Here is an 18068-nt window from a genome sequence, read left to right as displayed (position 1 = left end):
CTACGATGGTTTTTATTTTTTATATTTATTTCTTTGAAGGCGTACAAAAATCAGAAACACAACATTTACGATACGGGAAACGTGTTTAAAGGTTCTAAAAATTGTTCTTGCGAGAATTATCGTCATTGTAACAGTATGTTTAATTAATTGTAATATATCTTTGGGATGTTTTTTTTTTTGTAGATTTCTGTATGGTCATATTATTGTTATATATTATTATTACTATATATATATTATAATAAACGTGAGGAACATTATCTTTTTTTCAGAATCTGATCCACTTTTACGCATGGGATTTGTGAATATTAGTTGTGGGGATTTTTTATGAAATATTTGATATTTGTTAGGTGCACGTAAACTTTCGTAACTGACTGTATATGTATAAATATGCAAGAATTATTTCCTCCATCGTTGCAGTTTCTAACAGTGTGGTATGTTTTTATAACCTCGGAATGGAAAGTTTCCTCAACGTGCTATTTCTGTTTATTAGATATGGACTCTGTTCCGCATTTTCTGCAATTACTAATTTTACCTTTTGAACACATCAATTGCTGCATCCCCCATATATAAATGACATAATTAGTCCAGACTCAAAAATTAATTTAATAAACCTAATAAAATGCCTGTACCAAAATGATTTGCGACATGCAAGAAGATTAAAAGAGCAACTGTGTGCCATCATAAATCTTAACTTCTCAATTTTTTTTATATGCATGTAAAACAAATTGCTTTTACTTTACACCGCTTTGGTCACCGCGGGCAATTAAATGTATTCAATTAAGAAGGAGGACACGGTTAAAAGCAAGATGTATCGTATCGTAATTAACTGCAGAGCGAAGACTTGATAAAATTTTTTAATGCAAACGTTATTACGATATCTTTTGTGGTTCAAAGGTTGTACCAATGTATCACTAATTACAAATTCTTCGACAATCGTAGCACAGTATTTCGAATAGTGCGATCTTACTGGACAAAAAGGTTGCAAAATAAGAGCCAATCGTTTTTCCTTTTAGCTAAAATGATCGAAAACGATTTTCTATATACTGCATTCTTTTTCCGGAGTATATCCAGTATAAAAGACACTATTGATTTTAGATCACGACACGATTATTAACTATTAATCTTGATATGATTACATTTTTGATTACGATTTGATCTGTACTTTTGCCAAAATAACAACGCTGTCAAATTTTTTAGAAACATATATATGTTTTACACAGTTTCACATAGAAAATCCTTAGACAAGTTACTACTCATTTATTTTTAGTAGACTGCGGATTTTATGCATTTATGATAAAAATGGGCAAGTACAATTTAAAACAGTGGACATCTTCAAAATATTTAAGGACATCAATGTATTAATTTCAGCTTAATAGGATGATTAAAAGAAGAATACAGTTTTTACTTTGCTTCTGTGTTCTACAATGAATGTGAACATTTTTCATTTTGCATAAAGATCCGCAGTCTAATTTCTAGCTCTTAATGCAACTCGCATTTCAAACTTTATAAACCTACACATAAGGCAAGTTGTACAATTTTCAACGTACAGATCTGTATAAAAATCATTGAATGATTTACAAATTACTGATTAATGATTACTAGACTGTGGATGTTTATGCAATTTTCAATCTTTGTAGGAAAATTTTAGGGAAGTGGAATTAAATGAAATCTTATTTTCAGTGATAGCAGCCTTTATACATAGATCTGAAGAAATAAAAATCGTATTAAATTTTGTGGAATTTTATACTCTAGTATTATATAGATGATTGGACAAGTTCGTGCCCCATTTGAAAATAAAATTCGATGGTTAAATTTTAAAGAATACAACTTTATTAATCAACTATACATATAGTCACCATTCTTTTCTAATTGTAGAAAATTTAACCATTTTTTAATTTTAATTTAACCAATCTTTAACCAAATCTTTAAAATTTAATCATTGAATTTGATTTTCAAATCGGGTACGAAATTATGCAATCATCTAATATTATATCTAGTATTATATTCTAATTCTACATAAATGCATAAAGATTCGCAGTCTAACGATTACCAATTATAGAAGCTAATCATAATTACTGATTTGATTGACTGATTAATAGACTGCGGATATTTATGCATTTATAGCAAAGTTGAGAAGATGAAATTCCAAATTGTTGACAAATTTGAAAAATTCAAAATGCCAATATATGATTTCTCCTCTACTAAAATCATTAAGGGAAGAAATAACATTCAATTTAGTTTCTATTTCTTGCAGTCGATGCAGACAATTTCTATTTTGCATAAACATCCGCAGTCTACTGATTAATGATTACATTGAATAATTAGTTACAGAAATCGATTGCAAAAAAATTAATTATCGCCGCGAACTGTGCTCTAGGATCAGAATCGCGTGGAAACAGAATTGGTTGCAGTTTTGTACGTTGGCTAGCAGCTGGGTAGCCAGCATTTATCGAGGCATCGTGGGTCGGTGTTCGGTCCTGGTCGCCGAGCATCGGAGGAAAGCCAAGAAAGACACGGCTCGGAACTGGCGGTAGCAAAGTGGTAGCAAGGAAAGGAGCAAAGCAGTCTTTGGTGGTTGAGGACCGTGTATTCTCGAGTAGCGCGGCTCTGTTGTCAGTCGCGCGGAAGCAGCCGACCGTTGCACGTGCTTACGGATCGGCCGACAATCGCCATCATCCATGGGTTACCAGTATCTACACTCGTATCTGGATACACTGAATTGACAACAAAAAAGTAAGTCGCACGATTACGTACCACCGTTTCTCAACACGAGTATATTTCTTTCTACCGACTTAGCGCAATAAATTCTTCCACTAACGCGTTTACCGTACCGGATGTAAAATACAAGAAGCTTGGAAAGACCTTCACTTTTACAGTTGTATTTCATCAAATAAGTCACTTTGATTTTATCCAATTTTCGCGGTTGCTCGTTGCTCGTAGTGAAAGTGTTAAACCTTTTCAATTAATTACTAGAATGCGGATCTTTCTGTAAAATTAAAATTGTCCACATCAATTATAGAAAATTGGAACCAATTAGAAATTTCTTTTCTTCTTTAGTAACTTGAGATAGCTGAAAATAGTATTTACGCTCAAGCTTTGACATTCATTTAATAATGTCAGTGCTGTAGTTTACTCGCACATGAACAAATTCATTTTGCGCACTTGTCGTTTAAAGTTATAATGCACAGTGTAACATTCAGAGGCTCTGTTACTTTTTTGTCTGACAAGTTGTTTTAATATTTCGTTGTTTAAAGTCGTAGTGCACAATATTCGGAGACTCGACGACTCTTTTCTGTTAATAAGCCATTTTTAACGAGGGAATGCTGGTAGCAAACGCGTTGATATTTGCCAGACGCAGTTGACACTAATTTCGGAGTGACTTATATCTGTGAAGTGTCTGCAGTGTCGTTTCCAAAACGAGATCGAGTGGGGTTTTTGAATATAAAGCATTTGATCGATCGCGATTCAGATAGGTTCGATTCCACCGAGAATCGCACAAAGACAAACTGCGTTCGATAGAAGCGAATAGATCCGCGGAAGGATTTAAATATAAACTGTTTTATATCTGGGACAGACGCGGCTGCAGGGACAGACGGCTAGTTTTTCCTAGCCTCGCGCCGTTTATGCGTTCGCGTTCGATTTATGTTACGGTCTGCACCCGCGAAAAAATGATCGACTTCTTGCGAAACGAAATTATTCCAGCGGATGTCGCGAGCGTGTGTCAATGTGCTTGTGGACACACGTGTGTAACGCGGACGATGTTTTCTGCCTCTCCATTGTCAGTGGCGCGGAGACACACGCGTTTGCTTTAGCGTACATATTTTGATGGTATTATCGGGCAGCGGCTTTTAGATTAGAGAGAAAATTTTGATACTATCCGTTAAGGATGCGAATGACATTGATCAATTGGTTCGTGACTAATTGTAAGTAAGAGAGATACTACAGGAGGCATTTCTGTGGCTACTTGAGCCATTATCTGCGTCTCTTGAGATTCATTGTCTTCCTTATTTTCGCACCACAGGCGCCACACAGTGGGTAAATTTGACCTAACTCGATTCAAAATCAAAGAACTTTCGATAGAAATGAGGTAGAGCGATGAATTTTTTTTTAAATTAAAGCTGAAACTGCAGAATATGGAAAAAATAAGTAGATTACAAGAAAATAATGAAATCATGTTTCGTTGAAATGATTTCTTGTCACAAAAATCGATTTCTTGAAAAAACCAGAGGTCGCAGACAAATTTTGAGGCCAGATTTGAAGTCAGCGTGAAAAAATCTACGGGAAATGATATATAGCATGTTAAAAAAAAAATGTTTTCCGCCTGTGGTAACGGAGAAACCACATTTTCTTGAAATTGTGCAAGTTTAACGAATTTTTTCAAGGTTAAAAACCGTTCGTACCGTAATCTCCCTATTTTTCCCATATTCTGCAAAGTTTCAGCTTTAATTAAAAAAAAACTTTATCGCTCTACCTCATTTCTATCGAAAGTTCTTTGATTTTGAATCGAGTTAGGTCAAAACCCACTGTGCGCCATACTTACCGGGGTTCACGTTGATCGCTAATAATGATTTATACCTAGAAGTATAACCGATAGTTTGTTAACTCCTTGCACTACTATTTATTTCATGGTTACAGTGATTTGTAGACTGCGGATGTTCATACAATTTGCAATTTTTCTAGACGAATTTTAAGAGACAGTGGAATCGAATAAAATCTTATTTTCAGTGGTAGTAGTCTTTGTAGATCTGGAATAGATAAAAATTTTACTAAATTCTGTCGAATTTTATATTCTATCATTTTTTGAACATTTTCAGAGGCCATAAATGATGTGATTAAAAATACTTGATCGTTCAGAATTTCATAAAAAAAGAATGTTTATATTTATTTGTGTTCTCTCCAAAGATTATACAATCGTCTGTAACAAAATAGAATTTTATTTCGGTTCAAAAGAAATGAATACCTAGACTGTGTGTGTGTGTGTGTGTGTGTGTGCGTGCGTGCGTGCGTGTGCGGATCTTTAAGAAATAGAAACTAAATTGAATGTTGTTTCTTCCCTTAATGACTTTAATAGAGGAGAAATTATATATCGACATTTGCGATTTTTAAAATTGTTCACCAATTTTGTATTTCATCTACTCAATTTTGCTGTAAATGCATAAAGATATTTATTAGACTCCGTTAAAAATCTTCATCCGGAGATTGACTCGATATTGCAGGGCAACGGCTTAAGTTATTCATTTCTTTATTTATCAATTCTGTTAAATGTGTTGGTCAATGTACTTCTTGTCGATTGATTAATATTTTTGTTGTTTTTACTGTATACGAGGATTTTCGTGCTGACGGTCAAAGTAGACCGTGAATTAATATTCAACATACATTGAACGGCAGTTAAATTTTTCGCAATTCAATCCTGATCGACGTGCAAAAGTTCAACGGTCCCGGAATTATATGAATTATTTATAATCAGACTGCGGATCTTATGCAAAATAAAAGTACTCCAAGTCAATTGTGAAAAACTGAAGTTAAATGAAATGATATTTTCTCGTTTAATCATCGTAAAAAGTGTATTAGTATCCTTGAACACTTCTAACGTCTCTACAGTTTTGCTATACAGTTAACCTATTAATTTTTGTATTATAAATGCATAAAATCCATAGTCTAATTCATCATAAGTAGACAGCGGATTTTATGCATTTATGATAAAAATGAGTAGGTGTATAATACGAAACAGTGAAAACATTAGAAGAATTTAAAAATACTGTTATATCTTCGACCTATTAAACATGCTGAGAAAGAAAATTATTTTTTATTTCACTCCAGTTGGTTGCAAATCAAGTAGAAAATTTTTATTTTGCATAAAGATCTAATCATACCCTATCCGAAAAAATAAAAACTTTGTAGGATAAAGTATTAAACCCCTTGCCGTATTTTAACGAGTTACACTCGTCATGAAGATTTTAAACAAAGTCTAACAAATATGAATGTTACGCCTTTCTTTTGAAATGAAATAAAATTAGATTCGTTTGTAATTAATATTTATGATGAAAATATAAATTTTCTTTTTTCTTCCACGATATTTTTGGAGATAAAGACGTTTTAATCACTGTAACGGTAAAGATAATGATAGGCAAGCGGTTAATCGGACATTTAAATGTTGGTATGTAGTAGCAAAAGTAAATATTCGATCACACTAATTTACAATTTGATACTCGTATGGAAGTTTGAAAGAATCTGTCGTAAAGTAATTCTGCAAATAAAGGCTCTAATAATAAACAAATAGGAGTTATGTTGCAGTATTTACGCTTGTTTATAATTCCTGTAGTGTGCGGATAAATGTGTGAGTCATTGTATATCTCTTTCACACTTTGACTCTATTCTTTTATCTGCTTCCTACGCTGTTTTTATCGTCGCTACTCTGTCAAAATGATCTTATGTTGTGCAATAAAGTCCGCAATATTATTTTACTAATCATGATTGTGGGAAACCGATTGTAACGTAACAGTAACAAGTTGACAGGACGTTTCGCGCGAAATAAATCTCAATTGCTCGTGGCAAATCTCAACGTGATCATAGAATTAATTGGACAGTGTCGAAAAGTGTTCTCATGTTTATTAATTCATTCAGTTTTAATGATTCTCGTCGCTCGTATGCGACGGTTGATCGTCCGAGCAGACACAGTCATTGACGCCACAAATAGACCTAATGTGTGTAATTCGGAAGCAAATCACTTATTGAACCACAATGACACAATCATTCAGGCAATAAATAGAGCTTGAAATGTGTGAGATTCGCAAGCACTTTATTTATTGAGTCACGTTTATGGAACAGAATTTTATCGCCAGTTGTCGTAATTAGCGGGACAAGTTTCTGCAGATTGGCCGAACATTTATAGTCGCAATCAATGAAACTGATAATCGCTTTTAAATAAATCGAACGCGAATGCAATGCAAATTATAAATACTTCTTCACGATTGTTTCTCGCAAGTTGGCAAATTTACCCGACCGATTATAAATTTAAGCGTTAAAGTATTTATTGGCTTTTCTTAGTATTCGGTATTTTCATTAACGGTATTCGAGACACTTTAATAGTGTCATCGTCGTCATTCATGGCTACATTTGTTGACATTCGACGTGTACACATTGATATAGTAATTGTATTACCGTTCGCAGTTCAGTCGCTTATGGGTTGAGCGGAAAGAATCATTGGTGCGTTGTGTGCACGGATTATATTAGCAGTTATACTTTTCCATCGTTTCTTCGCAACAGGTGAACGTACCATTGCTTTATAATTGTTTATTTATTCGATTGTCGGGAAAGTTTTATGTTTCGTTGGACCGTTCAGCCAGAATCTGCTACAATTCTACAGTGTCGATACTCGCAAGATGGCAGATGGTCTATCAGAGTCGATCATATTTGATTTAGTTGTATCATTGGGAGGTTTGAAAAGAAAACCGTCTATTAATACTATACAGAATTAAAAACTGTCCTGACAACTCGTGGAATTTCGTTGACATTGTTCATATTTATATTGATTCGGTGAAGACGCGAAAGTTGAGGAACATAACTGTGATTCTTAACATAACTGTGATCTGTAGAAAATGTTGGCATTCATTCTGTCTAATATTATTGTGTGAAATTATACGCTACACGAGACTTGAAATTAGTACTCGAAAATAGCTCCCGAAGATGTACTAATGGAAAAATAGAATTATCGAAATAAATATTTATTTGTGACACTGCTATCTAGTTAACTCGAAAATAACTATGAACAGAAATTCTCGACGAAGAGTTGTCTTTTCGATTTTATTAATTTTCGTGGATTTTAATCTAAATAGAAATTGATTTCGTTTGATACCCCATTCTAAGGAACTCGTTTCAGCAAAAATTGTTCAGAAAAGCATCTGTGTTTGAAAATTCTTTTAATTAGTGCTCTCAATTTTTAACAACAGGAACAAAAGAACGGACTTATCAACGATAAGAAACGGATGTATATTCAGTGTAGGAATGCGAATCTACGAACTTGTTCCATAAATACCATGCGTACACATAGTGTTTCAAAAGGTCTACGCTTCTTTTTAAATAACGCAGAAAAAAAATAATATGAACGACAAGAAATTATTTGTTACATCTATATTTTGTGCAACGTTCAGTGACACATAAAAGTGTTGATTCATAAAACTATTTTTCTATTAGAATAATCATCTGCAATCTAAGAGATAACAGTGTAGTGTTCAATAAATGTCTTATCGGTTACATTAATTATCGCATGGATAGATTAATTCCTTGTTTGTGTTGCTACTGCTGGTCAAATGTTTCCGAGCAATATACATATAGGGTGTCCCGAAAATGTAGTACTTCGAAAGGGACGATTCCCGAGTTCATTCAAAAGTATTAACGAAAAGCATGAGCACCAATTGGAGCACGGCTACAGCAGAGTGTGGCGTTGTCATTGGCCGAGTCGGAATCCGTCCGCTGTAGCTGCGCTCTAATTGATCCATGTTTTTTCGTTAATAGCTCCTTAAAAAAACTGCAGAGAGCATTTTCGTCAAGGAAAAAGTAACTTCAAATGACCACAAGAATCACCTCTTTCAAGGAAGTACAACATTTTTCGAACACCCTGTATACTTATCTTCATGAATATTGAGACGCGTGAACTTATCATTTCCGATAAACGAAATGGAGTCACGTGATACTGCCATATCGTGCGAACGGTTTCAGTCGATACGTGTGTACACTATACACCAAACTATTCGAGGGAAACCGGAAACTACGTGATTCTATTGACGATTAAATTCGAGGGTTTTGATTTGGATAATGTGTTTCATTAGACGCTGCGTTACGTTTATCAACGCTGTCTGGCGTTTTATTTGACGGCGCTGCAATGATCCTGGAATTAAGATAAGACTAATCCATATCGACGTTGTAAATTTTGAAACGTTGTTATCCTGCACGAGTGCAAACGTAACATTCGCACTGACGCGTGCTTCTTTTTCAATAGATAAGGATCTCCGAGAAGAAGCACTTAGTTTTGTCCGAGAAAACGTACGAAGAAACAGAACACTTAAATATCTCCGTTACATTTCGTTGTACAAAAAAACTTCTCAGGACAGAGTTACACTGTTTGAAGGGCCATATGTAACGATGTAAGGGAAACAATTTTCAAAGTCATTTTTTTACAAGATTTCAAGGTCATCGATATTTTTTTGAATGGAATGAGGTATTTTTTAATACATCAATCGATGCATGTGGACATTCGTTATAAAAAAGTACTAACCTATGTATGTCGAAAAGTTAGTAGTTCACGAGATATTTCAATTTAAATGACTCTAAAACACCATTACTGTCATACTAAGACGTTACACAAGTAAGTAAACGCTAACATCAATTTCAATTTCAATGTCAATTTTTCAATTTCAACTTCAATTTCAATATCAACTCTTCAACTTCATTTTCAATTTCAATTTTTCCATTTCAACTCTTCCATTTCAACTTCAATTTCAACTCTTCCATTTCAACGTCAATTTTTCAATTTCATTTTCATTTCAATTTCAATTTCGTTAATATCAACTTCAATTTCAATATCAACCCTTCGACTTCAACTTCAATTTCAATATCAACCCTTCAACTTCAATTTCAATATCAACCCTTCAACTTCAGTTTCAATATCAACCCTTCAACTTCAATTTTTGCAATTTCAACTCTTCAATTTCAAAATCAACTCTTCAACGTCAACTTCAACTCTTCAACTTCAACTTCATCTCTTCATTTTCAACGTCAATTTTTCAATTTCCATTTCAACTGTTCAATTTACACTAGCAAGTAACCGCTAACGTCTTAGTACGACAGTAATGGTGTTTTAGAGTTATTTAAATCGAAATATCTCCTGAACTACTAACTTTTTGACATACATGGGTTAGTACTTTTTTATAACGAATGTCCAGCTGCATCGATTGATGTATTAAAAAATACCTCATTCCATTAAAAAAAGTATCGATGACCTCGAAAATTTTTGCCCTTACACCGTTACATGCGGGCCTTCAAACAGTGTAACTTTGTCCTAAGAAGTTTTTTTGTACAACGAAAAGTAATGGAGATATTTAGGTGTTCTGTTTCTTCGGACTCACTCTGTATATCATATTTCATTCGACAAACTTGAACTATTAGGTGTGCAAATAAGTTCTTTCCCCTTTTTTCCAAATTCAAGATTATATTTTACGTACATAAAATGTAATAAAATCTTGTCTGGCGACTACCGTTGAGCTTTCGTCGAGCAATTCCTCTAACTGACCGTCGCACAGTGTGTCGTCCAATGGAAAATAGGCCGAAAATCAAAGTTGTAAGATCGGCAAATTTATGTATCCTAAAATGTTCGTAACATTTTCTATGTTCTAAAACTGCCTTAAATTTTAACTGAATAAATTAATTTGTTATTAAAATTGAGGCTGAAACTTTACTGTCAAATTAATTCCGTGCATTTTTTAAACATGCGTCCCTCGCAAGCTATTTGGTTTTTCAATTTGATTTTTACAGGGTGTGTTTAACATTATAAGACCTTCAATCTCCCAAAAATTTTTTTTTAAATAATCGCAATTTGTCGTAATTTTTTAGGTTTAACATTTATCATCTTTGATTAGAGTTTTAAAAAAAGTACATCAAAGTACACCCGTGAATTTTTTTACAGTAATTGGTGGCATATTAAACTTGAATTTCGCGTTGGTTTAAATCTGCTCACATTTGCTCAAGCGGAGAAAATAATAAAAAACCATATTAAGACGCTCGCGCTCGGCGGCTTTCTGCGCAGTCTTTCGAAGAAATTTGTTGCAATTATTTTTAAACGCATGCCATTTGATAAGTACTTACATATGTGCTCAATTTTATTCTTGTAAATTATATATTTGGCTTTAGAATTATTTAAATATTTATTATCTTTCAATTCAGGATTAAAGACAGTACTAAAAGGTTCCTTTGAGATTTTGTATTATATTAATTTGAAGCACATTAGACTCGATATGACGGTCGATCTTAAGTGCATAAATATGCACAAATGTTAAAAATAGTAGAAATTTATGTTGACGTTTAGACGCGTGCGTTCGCCGTCCACGCCTTTAACGTAGTCTATCCAGTTCCTACTTGAGTCCGCGCGAAACGATAAGACAATATGTTTACTCATTATGTTATTCTAAATATACAGTCCATTATTTTCAATTGTTTATACGATAGCCGTCATGGTCAAAAGTATCAGACGTGAAACTGAAGTCGAACATAGTCAATTGCAAACGCGTTCAAGTTATTAATAATCTGTAAATTCATTTCCTACAGTATTTATTTTTATTCTACATATTATATTTATAATATTTTGTAATAGTATTTTTGTTATTGTTTGTTGTATTATATGTATATCATTTAGTTTATGCGTATTATTTATATAATATGTTCCGTCGTGGAACAATGACGACTTCAACAAATCCATCGAAAATAACTCAATAAAAAAAGACAAAAAAGACAAAGTTGTCGCATTTGAAAAAAAATTTTTTTTTAAGTAATTAGAAAAAATTTTTTTTATATACCAATCGATTCGTCTTTGCATTTTATTTCAAAAAGTATTAAGGTACCTTACTCGAAAATTGCATAGTTTAAGAGTTATGACTTTTTTCCCGAATACCCATATACTCGACACACTGTGCGTCGTCAAACTTTCTCGGCGCACCTGAACGATCGTCGTCTTCCGAATTTTTCCGGCTTTAAATCTTTGGTACCATTCTTTGCATGTTCTGTAAGATACAGCGCTCTCCCAGTGCCGCACAAACCATTTCAGTAGCTTCAACAGCTGATTTTCTAGGCTTAAATGCAAAGAGTAAGCAGTGACGCAAATGATGCTTCTCGCACGCAATATTGCTTGAAATTATTGCATAGGACTGGAAACTCTTAGAGCGCTCGTCACGTCTCTTTTTAAAACTAAAAGAACGCTCTTTCAGATGGCACCAAAATCGGGAAGTAATTCGAACTCGGTGAGATGTTATGATCGTAGAAAAAAGGGGAAGTAACTTATTTGCACACCTAATACAATCGAAATACTACATCGTACCACGTGACGAGGACCCACGAATGATCGGTGTGGTGCAACATTTTCGTCAATTGTTCGACATTGATATTTGGCGATCGTCCACGACGAGCGTAGACAGATTAGATCATAGATCGAGCTCAAAAATAAAAGCGACAGACGGCCATATTCTTTTTCCAATAAGCATTTCAAAGCTTCCCGGCACCCATCGCTCAGAACTTAATCAATGTTCTACTCGGATGTTTTATTATGCGTATAAAATGTATTGTAGCAATAGGTTTGATGAAACTATAACTCGTCACAATGAATTAGCTTGACATAGTTGGATATGTTCACAGATTTTGTTGTATCTTTTATTTTTTAAAGTAAATGTTACTTTTACATTTTATTGAAAAATTCATTCAAAAATTTCTGCACGTTTTATTTGTTCTAAAGTGAAAGTGGCATTTCAAAGCACTTTTAAAGCATGTACAGGGTGTGCCAGGTTTAAACTGCCAAACTTTGTCAGTCGTACTCTATGGATTTAAATAAGAAAAAAAATGCTACACGAATATAGATTGTTTATCGCTTTATTAAAAAGTTATAAACGGAATTGTGGAATATTACGCCACTTGGCCTTTGTGTGAGGCGAGCTCTAAAGGAGAAAGTTCATAAAACGAGAAAGAACACGCGTAATGAACTGATACAAAGAATTAATGATTCACTGGGATGTAACAAAATACGAATGAACTCCGTACGGTAATAAATTCCATGTTGAAACGCTATGAACCTGGTATTGCTAAAAACGGTGGCCATTTTGAAATGGAATATTAGTGGCATCTACGAATTTTGAATTAAAATTAGTAGTAATAATTAGAATAAAAAAAGATTAGCATTAATTTAATGACTGCAGGTAGAAACTACACGAGCTTAAGTATCGCTTAAATGTTCTCTTCGAGTTCGGTTTTTTGTTTATAACTTTTTAACTCCTCGCCGCATGATTTTCGTAGAAGAGAAAAGAAAATTTATATTTCTTGTATTACTACAGTTTTCTTACTGCTCAAGGCTTAAAGGCGTAACATTCATATTTTGCAGACTTTGTTTAAAATCTTCATGGCGAGTGAGAACCATTAAAATACGGCAAGGGGTTAATAAACCGTTAAACAACCTACGTCTATCTATATATATAAAAGCGAAGTCCTGACTCACCTATCAACGCCCAGGCTAAACCCTTGGACTTAGAAAGCTGAAATTTTGCACAGAGGTTTCCCTTATGATCTATACAAGGGATAAGAAAGGATATTTCGAAATTCAATCCCCAAGGGGGTGAAAAGGGGTTGCAACGTTTGTATGAGGAATATTTTGTTCGTGGTCGGATTTACTTCATACTTGGTCTTAATGCTCTTTGATATAATTAATGAAACACCTATTTCGGCATTTTAAAAAATTGATCCCCTAAGGGGGTGAAAAGGGGTTTTGAAATCTAAGATTGCGGCATGACATAACATTAAAACTCTATAGGGGTGAATGGGGGGTTAAAAGGTTTTATATGGAGAAACAATATCAATTTCCGAGGGCATTAAACGGTTTCCTGTGCGAGCGAAGCCGCGGGCAAAAGCTAGTATACAATAACATTTCTTTCTCGTTTAGACTCGTATAATATACTGATAAAGTTAAATAGTACAAATGATAGAAAAAGAGAGATTGTTCTATTATCCAAATACGAATAAATGTAGAATGCATTTGAACCGTTTATACATACGCTTAAAATCATTTTTATCCGGCTGAAAATTGATTTTATTCCAGCTTGAAGTCATTTTCATGCGGATTTCATGCATGTAGATACATGTACATATGGTAAACATTTTTTCAAGTTTAAAGCAAAAGATAGATTAAAAGTGTTTAAGAGCTCCGATGTATTAATCCGGACCTATTAAAGGAAGAAAGAAATTCCTGTTTGGTTCCTGTTCATTCTTATCTGTGCAAACAATTTTTATTTCGCATAAAAATCCGCAATAGTCGGTAAATTCACAAAGAAAGATCAATGCATTACACCCTAATATATTTTTATTCAAATATGGAAGGATATTGTCCGAATCCGAGGACTGATAAGAAGATTAAATTGTTAAATAGAGAGTTGCTTCAATCGAAAAAGCGTATTTCCTGAAGAACATGCTAATGAAATCGAAGACGGCTTCGTCGTTTCCCTCTCGAAGGAGCGACACATAATTCACGCTCGTCCTGGAAATACTGGTACAAACAGGTCTCCGTCAACCTTGCCGACTTGTATCGGAAGTAAAAGGGAAAAAAGTGGGGACAACGATGTCTGAGCAAATATTGACAGACGATTCGGCGCTGAAACGTTTGACATTTGAATAATCTTGGCCCGATGCATCGTGACACGTGGTAAAAACGTGCTCTACTGCGCCACTCATGCAATACAACAACTTTGTTCACTTTGACAAATGAGGGTAAGAAAGTTCGCCCATAATTGCATCCACCTGTCAAGGACAGTCGGCACACAGTGGAGTATTTGGTCCGAACAGTCGGAAAAAACTATTTTAGCGTTATTTATGGGCTCAAGGTCATAATAGCGTAGGTCGTTGAATTCGTCTTAATGTCAGCTGTAACATTATCGAATCAAAAATGCATTTTAACATTTAAAATATCATAAATATTTTTATTTTTTGTCGTTTTTTCGAAATTTTGTATACATATAGAAGTTTGTACATGTTTAAATACTGTTCAACTTTTATTCGAAACATTTTTTCTTCAGATTATCCGAAACCCTTGAAAAATCGTGATAATGGAGTGCTTCCACCGAAAAGCTGGACAAAATTATTTTTGCATGTAAATTATGTTGAAATGATGTAATTTATTATTTTAATACTGAATATGTGGATCGCGAATACAGGGTGAGTCTGAAGAAACACACACAGAACACTTAAATACATATCTCTGTTACTTTTCGATTGTACAAAAAAACTTCTTATGACAAAGTTACACTGAAGGGCCACATGTAACGGTGTAAGGGCAAAAATTTTCAAGGTAATTTTTATACAAGATTTCAAGGTCATTGATATTTTTTTAAATGGAATAAGGTATTTTTTAATACATCAATCGATGCAGCTGGACATTCGTTATAAAAAAGTACTAACCCATGTATGTCGAAAAGTTAGTAGTTCAGGAGATATTTCAATTTAAATAACTCTAAAACATCATTATTGTCGGACTAAGACGTTAGCGTTTACTTGCTAACGTAAATTGAAGAGTTGAAATTGAAATTGAAAAATTGACGTTGAAAATGAAATTGAAGATATGAAATTAACGAATTGAAATTGAAAAATTGAAGTTGAAATTGAATGATTGAAGTTGAAATTGAAAAATTGACGTTGAAATTGAAAAATTGAAATTGAAAAGTTCAAGTTGAAGTTGAAGGGTTGATATTGAAATTACAAAATTGAAATTGAAGAGTTGAAATTGAAAAATTGAAATTGTAAAGTTCAAGTTGAAGTTGAGGGGTTGATATTGAAATTAAGAAATTGAAATTGAAAAGTTGAAATTAAAAAATTGAAGTTGAAGGGTTGATATTGAAATTGAAGTTAATATTAACGAAATGAAATTGAAAAATTGAAGTTGAAATGGAAGAATAGAAATTGAAGTTGAAATGGAAGAGTTGAAATTGAAGTTGAAATGGAAGAATGGAAATTGAAGTTGAAGTGGAAGAGTTGAAATTGAAAAATTGAACTTGAAATTGAAAAATTGACGTTGAAATTGAAAAGTTCAAGTTGAAGTTGAGGGGTTGATATTGAAATTAAAAAATGTATTAAAAAAAAATCTCATTCCATTTAAAAAAATATCGATGACCTTGAAATCTCATTAAAAAATGTCCTCGAAAATTGTTTCCCTTACACCGTTACATGTGGCCCTTCCAACAGTGGAACCTTGTCCTAAGAAGTTTTTTTGTACAACGAAAAGTGTTAATATTTCTATGAGTGTCCAGTGGTTTGTTATATGCGTAGGTGTATGAATGCAATCCACGTTGAGACTTTGTATAGATATACTTAAAGTAATAATTGAATAGAGTACATTCTTAGACTTAAACATGTGCAAATAAACTTAAACTTCTTCCTTTTACACCTTATAGGCTTATAACAACTGATAACATTTTCAAATTTCACAACGCATTTCTCGCACGTCCTATTACTTCGGAGTATCTAACAGAAGAGAGTGTGACCAACTCTGCTGAGTTGCCACATGAAAAGAGACAAATGTTGCCAACTCTATAAAACTTAACAAAAAGTAACGGAGATATTTAAGTGTTCTGTTTCTTCGGACTCACCCTGTATATCTTCAGTCTGTCCAAATCTCTGTGGCCAATTTCTTTTGAACTATGATCACAAACCTTTATCGAATGTAATGATACCAGAAAGAGCATCGAATATTACTCAATAGTATAACGAAATCGTCAATTGAAGTTTTATAATAGTAAAAAAGACTTGCAGAATAATTGATTATGTTGAAATATTAATAACTATGCTAATTTAGATGATATCGAAATGAAATCTGTGCGGAAGTGCTCTGTACACCTATTTGAAAAGCTTCTGCAATGCAAGAATTTACACAAAAAATCGCTAATAAATGAATGCTGTTTTAGAGACTGTTTAAAAACACAAAGGGTGCTATAAAATCTATTGACTTTCAATGAAGTAGAGTATCTCACTGGTGTACAAATAAAAAACACTACTAAAAAAGAATGCTGAAGTCTTAATCTTCAGATCTTTAACTACGTCGGACAGCAAAAATTTTGAAATCGACTTCTTTCCGACTTTTCGGGCCAAATACCTCACTGTGCGGCGCGGCACGTGGAAGAAAGGCCTTTAATGATTTCGTGAACGAGTTATTTAGAGCCAAACGAAGCTTCATGTAAGTAAATGTACTTACATATTGTTCTACACGTGCGAGATTTTGGCAACTTGGGTGGAACAAATTTGAACCCTGAATCTTACAATTCTTATATAATGCATTTCTTCTTGACATCAAAGGTGCATTAGAAAAGTAGCGTGTTTGAATGAGATTATGTCAATATTATCATTAGAATGCGGATTTTTATGAAGAATAAAAATTGTTTGTATTAAATACGAGCTATAGGAGCTACATACACATTATTATATAATATGCATCAGCGGCGGAGTTTGGGGCCTACACAAATAATCCAAATTAACAAAAATACCATAAATTTTTGTAGAATTTATTTTTTTTTAATTTTTAATTTCTCTTTCTTTACCGAGAAGGGACCCTTTGACTGAACGGGGCTCGTAATTAAGACTCATGCCTAGATCCTTTGCTGATGTGAATAATATTTATATTAACGTATACAGTTAACCCTTTTCACTCGGAGAAGTATTAACTCGAAAATTAAACATTTCTTCCGACCTAAAATATGTATTTCCACATTTCCTATGATTTTTTCAATTTCATAGATATGAGATTCGTATACAATACCTAACTGTTTAGTAATTGATTAGATACCGACATATTTAATAATGTAAACAGTATTTTGAATAATGGTACAACAATTTTTAGTGGTGCCTCAGAGTCACCACTTCAGTACTAAGGGTTAATAATAATTATATTAACGTATACAGTTATAATATTAGATGTGTTGACTTTCGTTATTATTTTTCGAATCGATACATGTGTCGTTTGCAGTGTTACATTCATACGTGTATCCTTGGACAGTTTAGTTGTCGGAAAAATTTGAAACCCTTTTATCTTCTTCAATAAGAAGTCAAAGGAATTCGATAATGACGAGATAACGTCACTATTCAAGATTGCTGTGATCCCGAATATTTCGCGATATTTGGCGATCGTGTTATTGTATTATCGCTATTGTATTTTAAAGCCTATGTGATTGGCATTAAATCAGATTTAAAACTGTTCAATAATCTTGGATCTATCGGCTTACAAAGTCATCATTCCCTTCCATCATTGGCGAATGTATTCAAACGTTAAGAATATTTTCTAT

The 18068-nt window shown here is 33.5% G+C and overlaps 1 protein-coding gene across 4 annotated transcripts in view; it reads left to right on the top strand.

Moving 5' to 3' along the window:
• The first annotated feature begins 2392 nt into the window (after window positions 1-2392).
• LOC143217654 (proton-coupled amino acid transporter 2) overlaps window positions 2393-18068 on the top strand; it is an 88763-nt gene continuing 73087 nt past the window's right edge. The window contains exon 1 of one of the 4 annotated variants that reach the window (XM_076442178.1): window positions 2393-2733. The gene's annotated coding sequence lies outside the window, so the exon portion shown is untranslated. Of the gene's footprint in view, window positions 2734-2770; window positions 7267-18068 lie in introns of those variants that run through there. The other 3 variants (XM_076442175.1, XM_076442177.1, XM_076442176.1) reach the window with 3 other exon arrangements.

The sequence above is a fragment of the Lasioglossum baleicum genome, chromosome 17, assembly GCF_051020765.1.
Source record: "Lasioglossum baleicum chromosome 17, iyLasBale1, whole genome shotgun sequence".
Classification (NCBI taxonomy): Eukaryota; Metazoa; Arthropoda; class Insecta; order Hymenoptera; family Halictidae; genus Lasioglossum; species Lasioglossum baleicum.
Note: the sequence above shows the minus strand (reverse complement) of the source record. Positions and strands in the feature narration are given on the sequence as shown.